The following is a 17,846-nucleotide window of genomic DNA, read 5'->3' as shown; positions in this document are numbered from 1 at the left end:
TTTAGTTATCGCTAGGGATGGGTATTGATAAGATTTTAACGATTCAGATTCCATTTTCGATTCTGTTTAACGATTCGATTCCTTATCGATTCTCTTATCGATTCTCTTATCGATTCTCTTATCGATTCTTTTTTTTTAAAAAGGAGAACACTAAAGTCGATTAGCTTAGAACTGTGTTTTATATCTTCTCTTTGAACAAGATAGAAATTTAGGAGTAACATGGCCTTACAAACCCAACAGTGAGATCTTAAGAGATTCACAGCCTACGGCTCTTCAATGGGGTGTCACAGGGTCCCCAGGAAAAAAAATGTATATGTAAAATAATAAAATAAATATTCTCCTGTAGCAATAACAAAGTTTAACATAAATTATTCTGTAGCAATTACACAAGAATATCCAGTAATGTCCCTGCCTACAATTAAACACATTCACTTACCAAAGTGAAATCGGGGGCATCTGCTGTGGCAAATGGGTGCAAGCCTTTGACCACAAACTTAGACACTGCTGGGTGACATTCGTCTATCCTGGCCTGAAAGGAGACGCTACCGGTAGACTGCAGCGAGAACTGCCAGCATCTGAGCCAGCCAGACTCTGTCTCTCTCATCATGGTTATCTAAATGCAACGCACAGTAATAGCAGGTTTTGTAATAAGGTAAATCGCGCTAACATAATATGCAATGCTAATTGATTAGTTACCTGCAGTATTAACGGGAGAGGACGTGGAAACGCTACCGCTGCTGCTGGGTTGAGCTTCGCTAGTCCGGAGCAGATCAAAAACACGACATTCGTTGAAAGCAATCGCGTGTTTTTTGAGCAAATGCTTTTGCATATTCGTAGTGTTTCCTCCCTTTGATGAAATCTCTACTTTGCAAGTATTGCACGTTGCCCTGTTGTCATCCTTTCTCATAAAGTGTAACCAAACTTTTGAGCGTTTGTGCCGCTCAGGCGCCGTGTTTCCTACTGGGTAAAAGACGCTACTCAGCGTGATGACGTCATTCGGGGCGACTGGAATCGATAAGGGAATCGTTTTTAAAAGTGGCAAACGATTCCAAGGAATTGAAACAGTGGGAACCAGTTCTCAACAAGAACCGGTTTTCGATACCCATCCCTAGTTATCGCCTCGTTATCGTTAGAAAAAAAGTCGTGTGGGAAACTTAGACAAAAGTTATTCATCAGTGAAATTAAGATTGATCTTAAGGCGGGTGATAGAAAACAGAAAAAGTCACAGTTACATGAGAAGAGAAACGAGAAGCTTTGGTCATGTGGAGCTGATGGTTGGCGGGGAGGGGTGTGAAAGGCAGATGGGAGAGGCAGGAGCATCAGTCTTTTCCAGCTGCTAGCTGGCACAAACACTGACGACAAGGTTGCGACCCTTTCGCTTTTTTGTCCCCTCTCTCTCGCTCTCTGTTTAGCTTTCCACTTCATTTCCCCCATATCTGGTTCCCTTCATTCTTCCTCTACCACATCTCTCGTGGCGACGTTGCATGTTCTCTGTGACATTTGCTAATTGTCCAAGAAAATCACCAGCAACCCCCCCCCCCCCCCAATACTTCTTGGATGAATTCCACCTCGCATCAGCCATCATATGGAGATCACACATCCTTTGGAAATGCGTGACTCACAAAGCAGAATGTACTGAATGGAACTTAAAATATATATAACCTGGCAGTGTTTCTGTTTGCAGAGCATGTGTAGGAGAACTGTAGGTGCCATATTGCTTCATTTCACACATTATGTGACAGTATGTCGAGTAAAGACATTCATTTTTATTCATATCACTTCCATTTTGCACTGTCCAAATAATTTAGACTAATGTTGTTCCAATGCTTTGACAATATTACTTCTTAAAACTTTCTTGTCATTAAAGAAAGAACATGTAATATTTACTCGTCATTGCATGTCTTTGGCTGCTATTCAGAATAATCCTATTATCTGTACATAACGCAGAGTTGTCCTAAGAAGATCCTCAAATTCAAATTCCCTGTGTTACACTTGGTGATTACACTGATTCCAGCTCCGATGAGTATCCCTGTTGCAGAAGAGGGAGAGATCCTGCCCTTAAGTCACCATATTAAAATGAAGCAAAGAACATTGCCCTCAAACATACTTACATAAAGAGGATTTAACCCCCACTTTGTGTTCTCACAACCATAATCTACCTCCTGCTCAGCCTTGCCTATTTCACTGTGACTTCTCTCTTGTCACAGCGATGTTTGATTGAATGTAGCTGATGACGCGTCCCTGAATGTGCAGCCGGTTTGCTTGCCCTGGTCTGCTTAAGATAAAAAGACAAGTAAAGCCACATTAAACAATTCAAGAGTGAGGAATGTATGTAGATCCTTTCTTAAATGCAGTGCTGCATATGCAGAGAGATGGATTAAGCCTGGGACAGGAGACACAGGGACAGCTAAAAAACACACTCCACACCTTCCCACATTATAGATGTCTCACTTTCAGATTCACTGAACCAGCCATGAAAACAGAGGAAGCATTAAATAAAAGTCCAGCCCACCCTCAGCCTTTGCCGTGAAGGGAGAGAGCCAGCTCAGCAAGAATTTCCCCTTCAGAAACGATCGCGTCTCACCGATAGCTGCATGATGAAGATATCCCACAATGCAGTGCTGTGACTTGCAGTGTATTGAAGTGCAGGGCACGCTCACGCATTCAGGCAACTTCATGTCTCTTGCTTGTAGACTCTCTTGTTCTGACACTCTACCTACTCCTTTGTCTCCTGCAGGCTGTGAAGCTCACACATCAGTCCATCGACACCGAGCAAAGAATTCGTGCTGCTTAGCCACTGCTCGGGTTACTCGTTTTTATAATGCAACCACTGGAAGAGAGATTCCTTACTGCACCAGGGTATAAATTGAGGCAAAAAAAAAATGAAATGAGCTCTGCTTCTTGTTTTTCTTGTTTACTGTAAACAGTGCATGTTTAATGTACTCAGCATTTAAATTCAAGGCGGGATCCTTTGGGAAAAATGCATTTGAAAAAAAATTCAAAAGGCTTCACAAGAAAACAGCTTATTTCAACCCAATATCTGACTTACAAGAACAAGGTACAGTTTTGTTCTGAGCTACAGCAAAGATCTAACTTGCTTCTGAAAAACAAATTCAGTCCATAACAGAAAACCTCAACTTGGAGTGTAAGTGTTTTAGGCACAGACTGTATATAAAAGATGGCAACTGGTGGTCAGTGAAGCTCTGTTGTGAAGCCCTGGGCAGAAAATTTCCACTATCAACATCTTGACGATAGTGGAAACTGAAGAGTGGACGTGACACTGCATGCTCATATGAGAATAGCTATGGGCCCACCCTACTTATCCTCTAATGGGGACCAAAATTCATAAAACAAACATTGTGTTGTATTCAATAAAATGTAACTAAAGACAGAGACAGTAAATGTGTTGGGAAACATTTTACTGAGGTCTCAGGGCAAGACAGCAGACGTGCCATTTCCCCATAGGTGTCTATAGAATCAGACTTCCTTTTCAAACCAGAAAAAAACCTTCTATTGGCTATTAGAAAGTCTACAGGTTTAATGCTCTTCAACACTACCTTTGCTTTTCAGATCCTAAAGCTACAGCTAGTCTATTTAAGTGGGACTACCCCCTTGCCCTTTAATTAAGTAGGTTATTTTGGTTTATTCTTTAGTATGTCAAGGCAAAAAAATAAATACATCACCAAACCATCTGAGGAGCAGTTTGCAAGGGCGCATAGTTTTCTTCTTAACTGCATCATGAGTAGTTTAGTTTAATGTATAAACCATTGCATCGTGAAACTGTTTCATGTTCCAAAGTTGAGCTATTGAGGCACTTAGGGTGAACAGATTAACTTATCTCGTATTCATAGGTAACATGGTAGCATAAAAATGCTTTTGGGTGGTCTTTTGCTGTGGTGACACCACAGCAGCTAGCTCTCCATCTTTGATTTGGCAGTTTTACACCAGCGGTTGGATCTGTAGCATTATTAAGACTAAAGGTAGTCCCAGAGCCTTAACGTCAGTAAAATAAATCAAATGTAATTTCGAATAAGTCAAGTAGTTAAAATTAAAATCCATGGATCAATTTTACAGAGATGTGAAGTTAGCAGCTTTGAATATGAATTCAGAGGCAGGGACATAAAACACTGATGTAACATGTGACATCAGTTAAGTGATGCAGCAGAAGCACCACAGCTGAAAGCAACGGCATTAAATCCACAACTAAGTTTAGGATTGAGTATGTTTAGGTAGCATTCATATTAAATTAAGTAAGGTTATCCTATTATGGGGAAATCTTTCTATATGTGCATTTAACCAAACCAAGTATTAAGAGCAGTGGGCAGCTGTGTGCAGCACTCAGGGACCAACTCCAGCTCTAAGCCAACCCCAGAGTCAAGGGTAATTTGAAGGAGAATTAGCCGATCATGTTTCTCATGGTGGAAGAAACAAAGGAAGATATTACAGTTAGCATTATTTTTATGCGGCATTCATTCAGAAACTAGCGAGTTTAGGGAGTGGTTTATTATTTACAGAATGATTATGGGGTAAATTTCACAGTATAAGTGTTATGCTATAAGATAATGCTATAATCTTTTAGTCAGAAAAAGCATTTTGCCACTGTGCTGCAAAGATTCAGCAATTATCATCATGAAGTCACAGAATGATGTTTGACTCCATGAGAATAGCTACAAATTAGAAAAGGAAATCAATGACTGAAAAGAATAATGTTTGTAATGTAAACCATTTTGCATGGCACCAGTTCAGCCCTGGCCCAAATCAATAGGTATTTTAGGATCAGAGGAATCTTTTCAGAGATCTTATGACCTTTAATGAAAGTATTCCTTTTTGTGTATTGACACTGAAGGAATAATAAACTATCAAAGATCTTGGAACCCCATCTGTGGATTTTTTTCTTGCCTTTTATTTCAAGACAGATTCTCTCCAGCTCTGTGGAGGACCGTTTGAGTGATGTAACTGTAGACTGATTTGTCTGGATGTAAGAATGCCTTTAATACTGTGACACAGAGAACTGCCAGATAAGAAAAAAAATATATAACAGTGGCATTATAGTGGGATTTGGACCTTAGCTACCTGAGAAATATTTTTTTTTCAATTTGTTAAAGCTTCATTAGCATTTCCTCTGACTGGGTATTCACATAAAGTGAAACAATGTGCTGAATCTGAAATTAGATAATAAAGTAAGTAAAAACAGCTGAGGTGGATCTGAATTCCTGTGTTTTACTAGATGCTATCCCTCACCACAGTGAGCCAAAAGATTAATCAGTACAGATGGGAAAGTTGGGAAAAAATACAAAATGATATCCTGGCAATTACTCGACTAGATCTCCCACCACCCTGCTAACTGCTAACAGGCTAACTTTACGCAGTTACACTCTCTCACGTTTCATTTTAAGTTCTTTCTAATTAGTCTTTGGTTTTCCAAGCTTCTCCTGCTCGTTCAGTAGCTTCTAACGTCACCACGCCACACCTGCCACACCTGGAACTTAGTAACATGTTTTCCTTCTTGTTTGTTTAATGGGGGCTGGTAAACACTTTTCAGGAGCACTACCACCACCTTCTGACAGTTCCTTTTGCAGGCTACTACCATCGACACCATTCTAGCTGTTGCTATGCCAACTAATATGTCACACTAGCCCTCCTATTGGTGGTAGGAAGGCAAACAGAAAAGGAAAGCCCCTTAAGGTATGTAGTACTCAGGGGAGCGTTGCAGTAGGTAGTTACTCGCAGGGAGTCCACAGACCTGTATGATCCCTTCCTCATACGATGCCATTGATTAGTGGTAATTCAAACCAACAGCTCTGAAGCAGCAGCAGCATCAATACATGCTCATTAGTGTGATCAGTCAGTATGCAAAAAGTCATATTCCCAGCTGCAAAGGAGACAAAAGAAAAAGAGTCTCCAGAAACATACAAGTGACTGTGTCAAATGAGGGAACAGGGGGGAAAAAAGCTGTTCACATTATAAGAGCACCATGCCACGGCCTGAAAGACAGGAAGCGCATTTACAGTAACCGAGCAGACTCCACAGAATAATGCTGCTCTTTTGCTCACAGTTCGACAGAAGGAGGTTGCTGTGTGATTGCACCAGCAGCCGGAGAAATGAGTCTGCAGTTGTTACGGCTGCTTGTAAATGCATACAAACCGGCCGATCCCAGATCGATTTTCTTATTTCTGATTGGCTCTCTGTTACTGTCGCGGGAGCCCTGCAAGAAGGCTACTGGTGGAGAGCGACGCTTAACTGACTGTTCCAAGGCACGGGCTGAATTTGTCACCGGGAACATTTTATCTCCATGTTCAATACAATTAGAGTGACATATATAATAATAAATAAATAAGAAAACACAGACGCGACAACAACCACCACTTTGTTTATGTTTATGAGACTGAGGTGGAGACACAGCTGGTGGTTATTCTTCCATAAAATTCCTTGCATTATGTTCAGGTGGAAGGGAGGCATCTAAATTGAGAGAGAAGGCCCGGAGGAGCGAAGAGTCAGGGGAGCGCCCTGAGAACAGAAGATATTTTTGTTTTCTCTCCTACTGTACAGCTTCTTGGAGTGAAGGGACTAATTAAACTACTTTTCGCTTCTTAGGGAGCCTTTTGGAATCGACAAAGAGACAGACAGAGAGGTACTTTTGTGGATGGACAGGAAGAGATTTGATTGAACGGAAGAGATGAAGAGAGAAATCGCTCTAAAGACACTAAAGTGAAATATTTTTGTGGTCTGGGAGAGACATGGAAGATAAAGCTGCACTGAGATATGATCTGAAGCGCGTGTGCATGTTTGTGTGTTCCCCACCACGCCTTATCAGTTGAGAGCTTGTGGCCCTTTTATGCTAAAGAACCTGCTCTCACACATTTTTTTCCTCCCCTGGCTTCATTAGCCAAACTGCACACCGAGCTCAGGGAGTAATTGGCTGCCCTTTCAGCCTCCTAATGGCAAGAGGAGAGGCAAGGAGAGATCAAGAGGCAAACAAGCAGAATTACAGTCATTTCATAAATAAAACCTCCACTCAGAGTCTTCTTGCTTTCCTGTGATCTGTTTTATTGTTTTTCACTAGCTACTTTATTGTTTTAACTCCCTGCTCTTTCCTTCTTCACTTATTTTCGGTCCTTTTATTAGAGGACAAAAAGAAGCGTCACAAAACACTTCTGTCAAATCCAGAACTCAGATTGTTTCCTTTTGATTTCAGACAGAGATTTGAGACAGAGTAGCTAGATCTTACAATAAGGAGCCTGAACAATAGTCTTGATTAAGCTTCATGTCTCATTCGCTTGATTCAAAAGATGCTCATAAAATGCAAAGCACTACTGTGCTAATTTACCCAGGACCGATGCTCTAATAAGCCCACAGAGTAAATGGAGGTTCACCTCGGACTGATAGGTAAAATCTTTGGATTTTAGCATTTTGCTTTAAACCATCCACCTCCAGCAGAGCAGCTGCTCTCTCGGCCTTATCGCAGTCATTATCAGACTGGATGTCTGACAGTCAGAAGACGCCCCTCCCAACTAGGATCAGAGCAGATTATGTGGCCGGCGGCGCACATGGGATGCATGGACATTGCGTTAACCCTTGTGGGTTACATCCCACTCCCGAACAGATCACGTGAAAACACATCCACACACAGAGATGACCATGAAAACATCTCTGTCTGAGTTGCTGATTCCCACTCATCCCATAATGATCATGTAAGCATTCACGACCCTCAAGCTATGTGTGAAGTTTGACGTAGTTTTGTGTCTTTTTAAGGAGCACTCCACTCGTTTTACACATGTGTGAAGTGTAATCAAAAAATGCTACTGAGTCTAAAAAAGCAGTTATAGTTGAATACCTTCTGTAGGTTTGTAACCCTGGAATGTCACACTGATGTCACCAGAGCACCTTTAGAACAGGATTCATTGAATTTTTCTTGTGTTATTTGAAGGAGAGTTGGGCTTGGTGAAAGTGGACATTAGTCTCTTGCCCTGTGGGAAATGTAGGATCTAATCTTTTTTGCAGCTCGTCGTACCTGTCACACCAAACTCTGCCTTTGCGGCATGATTTTAACGGTTCTTTTTATGAACTAGCTTCGATTCTTCCAGATTATGCTGAACTTAAATAACTGTTGGTTTTTTCTTTTAAGTCGGCTTCAAACATTTACATCTATTTCTATCTTGATGGATGACTTCTAACTAATCTAATATTTCTAAGCTTGTTTTTAGGAAGCTGTGTCATCTGTGCTCTTTCAACTTCAGAAACAAGTAAGTGTGACAGAAACAGGATCTATGTCCATCTGAGCTAACATAAGCTTAACAATATTATGCCTCATGTTGGAAATCAGGCCATGTTAAAACCCCGGTCAGACAGGCTCACAGACCAGTCAGTGATGATATGGCAACCACAAGTTGCAAGGGAAAAATGCATATTCCAAAACCAGTTGGAAAGTTTGTGGAAGCTGCTGTAAAATCAATTGTTAAAGCCCATTGTACACAGGCATAAAGAGGGGCTGCTGGCAAACACTAGTGTGAAACTGGTCGCAAAAAGGAATACGGTGCAGCACCAAAAATCTCCTTGTTATTAGTCTGGGCACCAACCATTGGTGGCAACAGCAATCTGCTAGCGACCAAAGCAACCACACAGAGGATTTTGGTGCAGCCTCTTCTTTGCAATCGGTTGGCAACAGCGACCACCCTCCACCAACCACTCACCAACTGGGTGGTGAGTGTAAAATGATTTGCTGTGCCACCTTGTGATTCAAAGTGGTATTACATGAGAGTACAGCTTGGAATCATTTCAACTTCAGTTGATATCTCTGAAGCGAAATGTATACACATTTACTATTTATAGTTTACGCTATAAAAAAGTTGATTCTGTTCATCTGATGAACAGAATCAACTTTTGAGGATTTACTTACCTGGATGATTGAGCATGCATGAAGAAATTACTATCAAACTATTTCTGTTAGTTAGCATTATTACTATCAGCACAGTCAGTTGCTACAGTTTTGAGGTTCCATCTAAATAAATTAAGATTTTTGTCTTTTTAACACTTTAAGCAGTGTGGTCCCACGAATACCACATTTTCTACTGTGGTACAGAAGGTAGAGCAAATCGGGAGGTCGGTAGCTCGACTCCGTGCTGCTTCATTCTGCATGTTGACGTATCCTCAGACAAGATACTGAACCCCAAGTTTCCCCCAATACATCCATGAGAGTGTGTGCCCGAATGTTAGACAAGGCATTTAGGCATAGAAAAGAAACTGTCATCAATGTTTGTAACTGGGTAAATGATGCTTGTAATAGAAAATACTTAAAGTGTTCACAATGAGTAAGTAGTAAATCACTTTCTATTACAAGTCCATTTACCAAAATTTGAAACATGCAAATCATGGAGAAACCCTGCCAACACGTTGAGTCATTAACTTACATGAGGCATGGCTCTATCGAAGCAATAAAGGTTTATAGTATTATTGATACAAAATTGTTACGAAACAAAAATGACAGCAATCGCGTACCAACGTTACGAAGATGATCCAACTTATTGGGGCATTAATAATGTCTTGTTTTTGTTAGTTATGTGGTTTAGGTACAGTAGGTGATCATGTTGCTTTCGCAGAATGAATTGAGTCAATGTGTCACCGAATCAACAAAATCCTGTTCAAATTTTATTTAGAAAAATCACAGTTTGACTATAAAGGTTATTTAAGTTGCTTATAAGAGCAATTCAAAGGGCCATGAATCATTTAAACGAAGAAAGTCTTGTGTACATTAGTACCTAACAGCATCATTAAAATCCAGTTATGATGGTTCATGGGAAAGTGACTGCTCACATTTTGCTAATTAAATGTAATATCACTCTTGTAAAAGATAAACTGAACGATTTCCATTTCCACCCATTACTGTGTTATGCTACAGACCACAGATCCATTTTACACTCATTTGAAGTCTCTCTTCTCTTTTCGCATAATGACTGTTTTGTTTTGTATTGTTTTTTTTTTCCCGGAAAGGCCTTGGAGTTCTCCTCAGAGAAAAATAAATAAAAATCCTCTGACCTTTCGAATCTATCAGGTTACTGGAAGATGTACAAACAGCACACTTTTGCAGGGGCGGGGTAGTTAACCCAACTTTAAGCCTGGAGCTGTTTTGGACATGTACGTTTCCCCGGCCTCAGTCACATGATAAATGGACTGGTTCTTACATAGCACTTTCCTACTTGAGCACTCAAAGCATTTTAAACAGCACGCCTCAATCACCCTTATTAATACAAGCACTTTGTTTTTACACACATTCACACTCCAAGGATTGCATCGGAAATGCAACATAAAGTTCAGTATCCTACCCGAGTATACTTTGGATGTATCGAACCATGCAGATGACCTGCTCTACCTCCTGAGCTGTCGCCGCCACAGATTCACAGGATTTCCTTGTGTCTCTTCAAGAAAGATCTCCAAGATGCTGAGTCTGAATGTCCCTGCTGACCTGCCTTCACATGTAACCTTAATTGAAAGTGACTTTGAGGCTGCATCTATCTTGTCAAGAATTTCTGGCGGCATTATGTGAGAGCAGGGTCACATAAATGAGCAAGGCTACATTGTTTCCCATAATGTGAGAGCCTGCAGTGTAGAACATAGAAAGGGATGCATTATTCACACAGAAGCAATGCGTGAAAAAACCACCAAAGACAGTAAGAGATACTAATGAGGCCATTTCCTCAACTCTGCAACTCACTTGCCTCATTGATATACACGTTGACTGCGACATCGATCTTTTGCAAGGTGCTTCAGGGTTAAAACCTCTTTTCATGTGTATATACAAGCACGAGTTAGAAGTGTGTGTGCAGGCGGGGGTGCTTATGAGTCCAAGTGACTGAGAGAGTAGTGCTCCAGCGCACATTTATCTTCTTATGTAACAACTAGACAAGCAGATGCAGGCTAAATGCTGCCTCTACCCACCAAAAACATGAGCAGCACAATTCTGCTCACTTCAGACAGAATTCAGCAGGTTCCCTTACAACACAAGCCCCAAACACGGATCAATTTGTTGGGGCCGTGCCTCCACATTCCCATTAACCTGGGGTCGGGCTGAAAATGGCCATGTTAAAATGGTCTCTCTCATCATTCTCTTCGTCATTAGCTGCCCTAAATGACAGCTAGAGAATGACCACAAAGGCTTTCACCCCCACTCCCCCACCATGAGCTGCCAATCATGCGGCTCCTTTGAGTATTCCTGACTGGCTGCACAGATTTCGCTTGTCTGCGCCCTGTGCCAAGCCTGATGGTAAATCTGAAAGGATTATACAGAAGGCGAGCAATAGCTGTGTGGCATTTAGGAAAGAAAAGACAGAGACAATGTGTCGTGCTATCAGCGAAGCTGGTGTGCTATCTCCAGGAAAAAGCAGAGCAGAGGTCCTAAACAGGGGTGCACCTAAAGCAGGGAGTCTGGGGTGTCACAGCCCCATCCTTGGGGGGGGGGGGGGGGGGGGGGGGGGGTTGCCCTTTCAAAAATGATATGTTATGTTAAAAGTACCATAAGTCCAAATTATGTTGGAAAAAAAAGGTTCCACTGTCTTCCTTTAATGCATCACTGTAAATAATATTATTTAATGTTAACTAATGTAACATTTGGGGTTAGTCACGATTTTCTAATACTCAAACAGTCATTAAGATGACTGTCCTTTGTCTTGTCAACATATGTTCCTTGATTTTACTGCTGGGTGGTTGAATGCAGTGTACTACTAATGCCAAACAAGTGTGGTAATGTAATATGCAGTTTAGGGCGATCGTGGCTCAAGAGTTGGGAGTTCGTCTTGTAATCGGAAGGTTGCCGGTTTGAGCCCCGGCTTGGACAGTCTTGGTCGTTGTGTCCTTGGGCAAGACACTTCACCCGTTACCTATTGGTGGTGGTCAGAGGGCCCGGTGGCGTCAGTGTCCGGCAGCCTCGCCTCTGTCAGTGCGCCCCAGGGCAGCTGTGGCTACAATGTAACTTGCCATCACCAGTGTGTGAATGGGTGGATGACTGAATGTGTAAAGCGCTTTGGGGTCCTTAGTAAAGCTATACAAATACAGACCATTTACCATTAAAGCTAAACAAAACAACAAAAATTATAAAAATGACCCACTAACTACCAGCTATTCCACTGGCAAAGTGTCTGTCACAGTCATAGTTGGTGCTGCTGTACAAACAGGTAATAACAAACACAATCAGAGACAACGACAGCCAGCAAAACATATTTTTCGGAACGCGTTCAGAACTTAGAGGAAGTCCAGTTTATCGTTATGTTGCACCATTAAGCTAGCACATTACACATCAGCCAGAACAGTCATTCCTGAGTTGTTTAGAGCAGCGGTCCCCAACCCCCGGGCCACAGACCAGTACTGGTCCGTAAGTTGTTGAGAGTTGAGGCTCACGTGTGAAAGTCATGGTTTTCAGGATTTTTATCAGTTTTTAGCGTTATTTTTTTTAAATCATTTTTATCATTAACTCAGTTTCCCTGGGTCTCTTCCCGTGTGTTATGAATAAATCTTCTTTTTTTGGTACTGGTACTGGTTTTATTTTGTTGTATTTATACAGACACCTTAAAGGCTGGTCTGTGAAAATATTGTTGGACATAAACCAGTGCATGGAACAAAAAACGTTGGGGACCACTGGCTTAGAGCGTGAGTGGAAGAACAGTTCCCAGTGAATATTGAATATATATTTTACTTGACATGCCCATCTCTAACAATGATGTGTTCTTTATTGCTAATTCGAGATGCAAACCATTACAATATTCCCTCAACATGTGCCTCACACTGGTTTGATTCACTCCTTCACATTGCAAAAGTGTGCTTAAATCAAAATGACTTTCTTCTTTAATTCTACCAACATATTTACTGCTTTTTGTTAGCCCCTGAGTTGGATGTTGTGCTTTAATGTCCCTGGCATATCGTTACAGGGCATACATGCTTCATAATACATATTTATGCAGGCAGGTCTCTTCACAATGACAACTTGCCAACTTGTCAATTTTCTAGTAGTTTATATTTATATTTGATAAAGTTTGTGTTTCCCACTCATTGTTTCTTGGTTCCCTCTTGTGCACACCCCACCCAGTTCTCAGTCCAGTATTGATATGTAATAATCACAGTGGATGCCCAGGAAAAGTGTTAACAACCGTGAACAGTGAACTAACCTCACTCACAGAGAAAAAAAGACATCACAACCTGAAATGTTGGGCTAGTCTTTGTTGGTACTATCTTATTTGATAAACAGGCATACACAGCTGGTACAAAAGAAACAAAGATGTTAGTTTAAAATTTCTATAAACTCCACATTAGGCAAAAATGCATCATGCAATTAAAGAGCGTGATTAACGTAGGCTCCTCTGAACGGAAATGCTTTGCACTCAGTGGTTAACTAGTAACGCATTTACTATCAGGCTAGAAATAAGCCAGCAGGCAAAGATGTTGCCTCTTCTTCCGGAGGCTTCAGTGCAGCCCAAACCTGAGACCTGAGAGCAGGGAGGGAAGTTCCAGAGAAGTGCCACGCGCCTCCATCCTTTTGCCCCGCGTGAAGATCATTCATAAAAATGGCAGACCTACACTGCTTTCATCCTATTGGCTGTACAAAAACAGCCTTGTTTTTTTCTCCTCCTTTTATTTTAAAGAAATGTCCGGAGAACGACACAAACAGTCAAAAACACACACATACTACAGGCGGGAATATCTTCAGCTCGACTGGTCTGTTCACGCGGTTTATCAGCACCGCGCAGCCGGAAGACGAACAGTTTCCGCGAGTAAACAAAAGCGTCTGCGCCGCTTTCCAGAAACTGAATATTAGCCCTAGAATACATTAGGCATAAAAGCAAGCTAAACTGAAGCAATAACGTCGACCCGCTCCTCTTACCCGAATAGGCGAGGCAGTGTCGGTGCCGGTGAGGAGGGTATCCCTGCTGCAGGACAGAGAGAGATGCTCGTCTCGGCTCGCTCTTGTGCGACTTTCTCCGGAGCTCCTGGCTGAACAGCGTCGCTGGACCGGTCGCGTGCTCTTACTGCCGCTTGTCAGTGCACGCTCACACACATCCACACACGCGCAGGCTGAGTGACTGACTTAGTGGCCCCTGGCTACAGCAGCCGAACCCTTCAAACCATGATACCGTACAGGCGACAGGCATCAGTGATGGTGCTGCTGCTGTGGTGGCAGCTTTCTCTCCTCCAGGAGCCTGGGCTGGACAGGACGGCAGGGGAGGGCAATGTGTTTAAGTGGTATGCGCCGGCGGAGTGGATTTAAACGGGGGGATGGTGTAGCTGGGATTACGTGGTAGGGGTTTAATTAGATAGCCCTGCGCCCATTGGCACCAACGCTGCGCACAACCCTCCCCTCTCTCTCTCTCTCTCTCTCTCTCTCTCTCCCCCTCTCCCCTCTCTCTCCCGTCTCTCGCTCTCTTTGTCTTTGGCAGTAAAATAGCTGGATGTGTGGATCTCATCACCGGCTGATGCCGCACCACGCTGTGTGCTTAATAATATTTCATGCACAACATTTTTATTCCAAGTGACTTGCGATGAGGACTGCACAGGGGTCAGGAGCGTTCAGCTGTTTGTACATTGGGGTGGCCTCATCTCTCAGGGGAAAAAAATGCATATGGAGAGGAGTGATTGTGTAAGTGTTGTTTCTGCATTTTCAGAATAATGTTGGTCCAAAATCATCATTGCAACTGACCAATCACGATGTTGTGGTGTTATGGCTTTGCAATGTGGGGTGAAAAATACAAAAATGTATTTCTTTATAAATACCACTGTTCTGTGGGGTGGGGGGATAAGCGTTTCAATTGTCCTTTATTAATTTATACAGTATAATGAATATGGCCTCAAGTTAGCTTTGCTGTTATTCAATTCCCACATAGCAAAATTGGTATGGCCTGGATCTGGCCCACACAACGTGCATACACATGGCCCACATACCACAAAGAATGACGGCCCTTTGGTGGCCCAGATCTGGTTTACCAGAGGTGGCCAACACATGGGCCAGCAAAAGGCCAGTTGCAGACAAACTGCTGGTCCTGTGCTGGCTCAGATAAGTTTTAGCTCTGGCCCCAGATGTCAGCCTAATGTGTACCTTAATCAAGCCATGTAATAACAACATGTGCTGGAACATAATAGCGCAAAAGTGACATGAGGAAACTCTGTTCAGACAGTGAGTGGACTGATTCTTATATAGCGCTTTTCTACGCTCCCGGATTACTCAAAGTGCTCTATACAACACGCCACATTCACCCAATCACACACTTTCTCTAAACTGAGTGCTTACTACTACTACTACCCACTAACCTTCCGATCAGTAGGTGACCTGCTCTACCTCCCGAGTTACAGCCACCCAGTGGTAAACATGAGTAAACCCTCACTAGGTTTTGGATAAAGTGTACACTCACAAACCTTTCAAACCTGCATTTAAAACATTGGCTACCATAGCAGTATAGTATTGCAACATGCCATTTGGGTCTTCTAAATAAAACAGGAAAAGGAACATAAATAGTGTCATCATTGCCAGACCTGGCCCACATCTGGTTGACAGACACCCTGCCATGACACCAGTCAGTCAGAAGTGGCAGCTGATGCCGGATCTGGGTCAGTCCTGTTTGCTATGTGGGTTTAAGTAATTCATGTTGGTTTGCTGGTGTTAGTTTTTAAAGGCATTAGCTAACTATTATGATGATGTAGGAACAACACTAATACAGTAAATTTCAGATCATACAAGAAGAGGTGACTATCTCATAATAATATGGCAGCTGTAATGAAAACACAAGATTTGACCGTAAATTGATAAAGTTAACAAAACCTAGTTTTTACTATGATAAACATTTTTATTATTTCAAATAATAGAATTAGCTCTGGGACATATACTCCACTTGCACTCTGAGTTTAAAAAATGGCTTTAATTTCAGTCTGTGATGCAAAAGACAGTGTGAGATTGAACAGAATTGAATGACACAAAAATTGTGGATTTTATTTTATTTTTCAAAAATACAGTATCATTAACAAGTGTCCAAGTGGATATAAAAAAAAAATACTTACCATAGTTTTAATACCGGTAAACTGATTTTGCCCAAGTGCTAGTTCCTGCTGATCAATATTTACAACATGACACACTTCATTTAAAAGCTACAAATAGAAGTTAAAAGGTATACCACAACTGGAACTTCTCTGTGTGTGTAGAAGTAGCAACTGCTCCCAATAGAAGGCTGCTGCTACAAACTCTTGAGGACGGAAGAGAGGCCCAACAGTGTGTGTATACAGCATCAGTATACAGCAATTTCCCTAATAAGATGGAGCGGCCGAAGAGTGAACTGTCAAAAGTACTGAATATGACGTCACTTATTTATGTGTGAATGTTTAATAATTAAAGTCAGCCACATATCCACAAACACAACAAGCTGAAAGTCAGTGATATATGTATATGTGTGTATATGTGTACACACACACACACACACATATATATATATATATATATATATATATCATAATAATCTGACAATACTATAATATTGGCTATATTATATTTACATTACCACAGTGAGATGACTTTAGTCTCATGAACAACATTAACTAATTGTTATTTATTAACTAATCTTAAATGACTGTTCAGCACAGAAATGAAGCCCAACAATCATGTTTTACAGTCCCGTGGTCTCAGTCTCAGATACTCAACTAATCACAGTGATGTCATGACAAAAATGAGTGACCAACAAAACATTTTTCTCCTTCATTTCTGTCAAACAAAGCTGTATGTAACGTGTCTCGCAATTATTATCATGGTTGCTAGGCAACCTGAACAGCGCGACGAAGCGTATACCATCCCATTTCACAAGCCTCTCACTTCCGCATTTCTCGTACTTATAGTACGCACCGTACATAGTACGCGTAGTGCGCGTACTTCAAGCGTGCAGACCCTGAATTGGGACACAGCCATAGTGCGGCCCAGAACAGTTGTCAATGGTCGTGTCCAAATTTATGGGCTGCATCCTCCTGAGGCCGCATTTGTAGACCGATTATGTCATAGCGACGCGCCGAAGGCTGTCCAAATTCGTAGACTGCTCCGAATGCAGCCGACAAATGCGTCGGGCTCAGAGAAGAGCTCGAGAGGATGTGGAGGGTGAAGGTAACGGTGGTCCCCGTGGTAATCGGAGCACTAGGTGCGGTGACTCCCAAGCTAGGCGAGTGGCTCCAGCAGATCCCGGGAATAACATCGGAGATCTCTGTCCAGAAGAGCGCAGTCCTGGGAACAGCTAAGATACTGCGCAGGACCCTCAAGCTCCCAGGCCTCTGGTAGAGGACCCGAGCTTGAAGGATAAACCGCCCGCAGGGGCGTGCTGGGTGCTGGGTGTTTTATATATATATATATATATATATATATATATATATATATATATATATATATATATATATATATATATATATATATATATATATATATACGGACCACGCTTGATATTTGGGGAAATCGACGGCACATTTGGAGTATGCATTTGAAGCACACTTCGAATTGGGACAGCCGTCGACGCATGGCGGTGACTTAACCGCACTTGAAATGCGTACTTCAAGCGTGCAGACCCTGAATTGGGACACAGCCACGATTTGTACGGTCCGACTTTGCACATGAGCAGTAAGGATCGGGGAGTCCTGATCCGTCACTATCTTTTTATTTTTCGTTTATGTCTACATTATATTGAAATGTTTCATTATTGGAAACATTTTAAGAGATACTTGTTATTCTTAACATCTTAACAGATACTCTGACCTGTAACTATCGTAAAATGCTTCGACCGGAAGTAGACACCTTTCGCGCATGCGGGGTACCGATTGGGTTTCCGGTACGGATCAGGCAGTGACAG

The 17,846-nt window shown here is 41.9% G+C and overlaps 1 protein-coding gene across 1 annotated transcript in view; it reads right to left on the bottom strand.

The window, feature by feature from the left end:
* The window catches only part of hpca (hippocalcin), a 52,327-nt gene extending 38,087 nt beyond the window's left edge, over positions 1 to 14,240 (bottom strand). Inside the window, exon 1 of the mRNA XM_086281465.1 lies at positions 13,865 to 14,240. The gene's annotated coding sequence lies outside the window, so the exon portion shown is untranslated. The remainder of the gene's footprint in view (positions 1 to 13,864) is intronic.
* Positions 14,241 to 17,846: the final 3,606 nt, after the last annotated feature.

This window comes from Aulonocara sp. 'chitande type north' Nkhata Bay, linkage group LG22 (genome assembly GCF_057382095.1).
Source record: "Aulonocara sp. 'chitande type north' Nkhata Bay isolate Kocher_YH1m ecotype deep benthic linkage group LG22, A_spYH_male_GT1.1, whole genome shotgun sequence".
NCBI lineage: Eukaryota > Metazoa > Chordata > Actinopteri > Cichliformes > Cichlidae > Aulonocara > Aulonocara sp. 'chitande type north' Nkhata Bay.
Note: the sequence above shows the minus strand (reverse complement) of the source record. Positions and strands in the feature narration are given on the sequence as shown.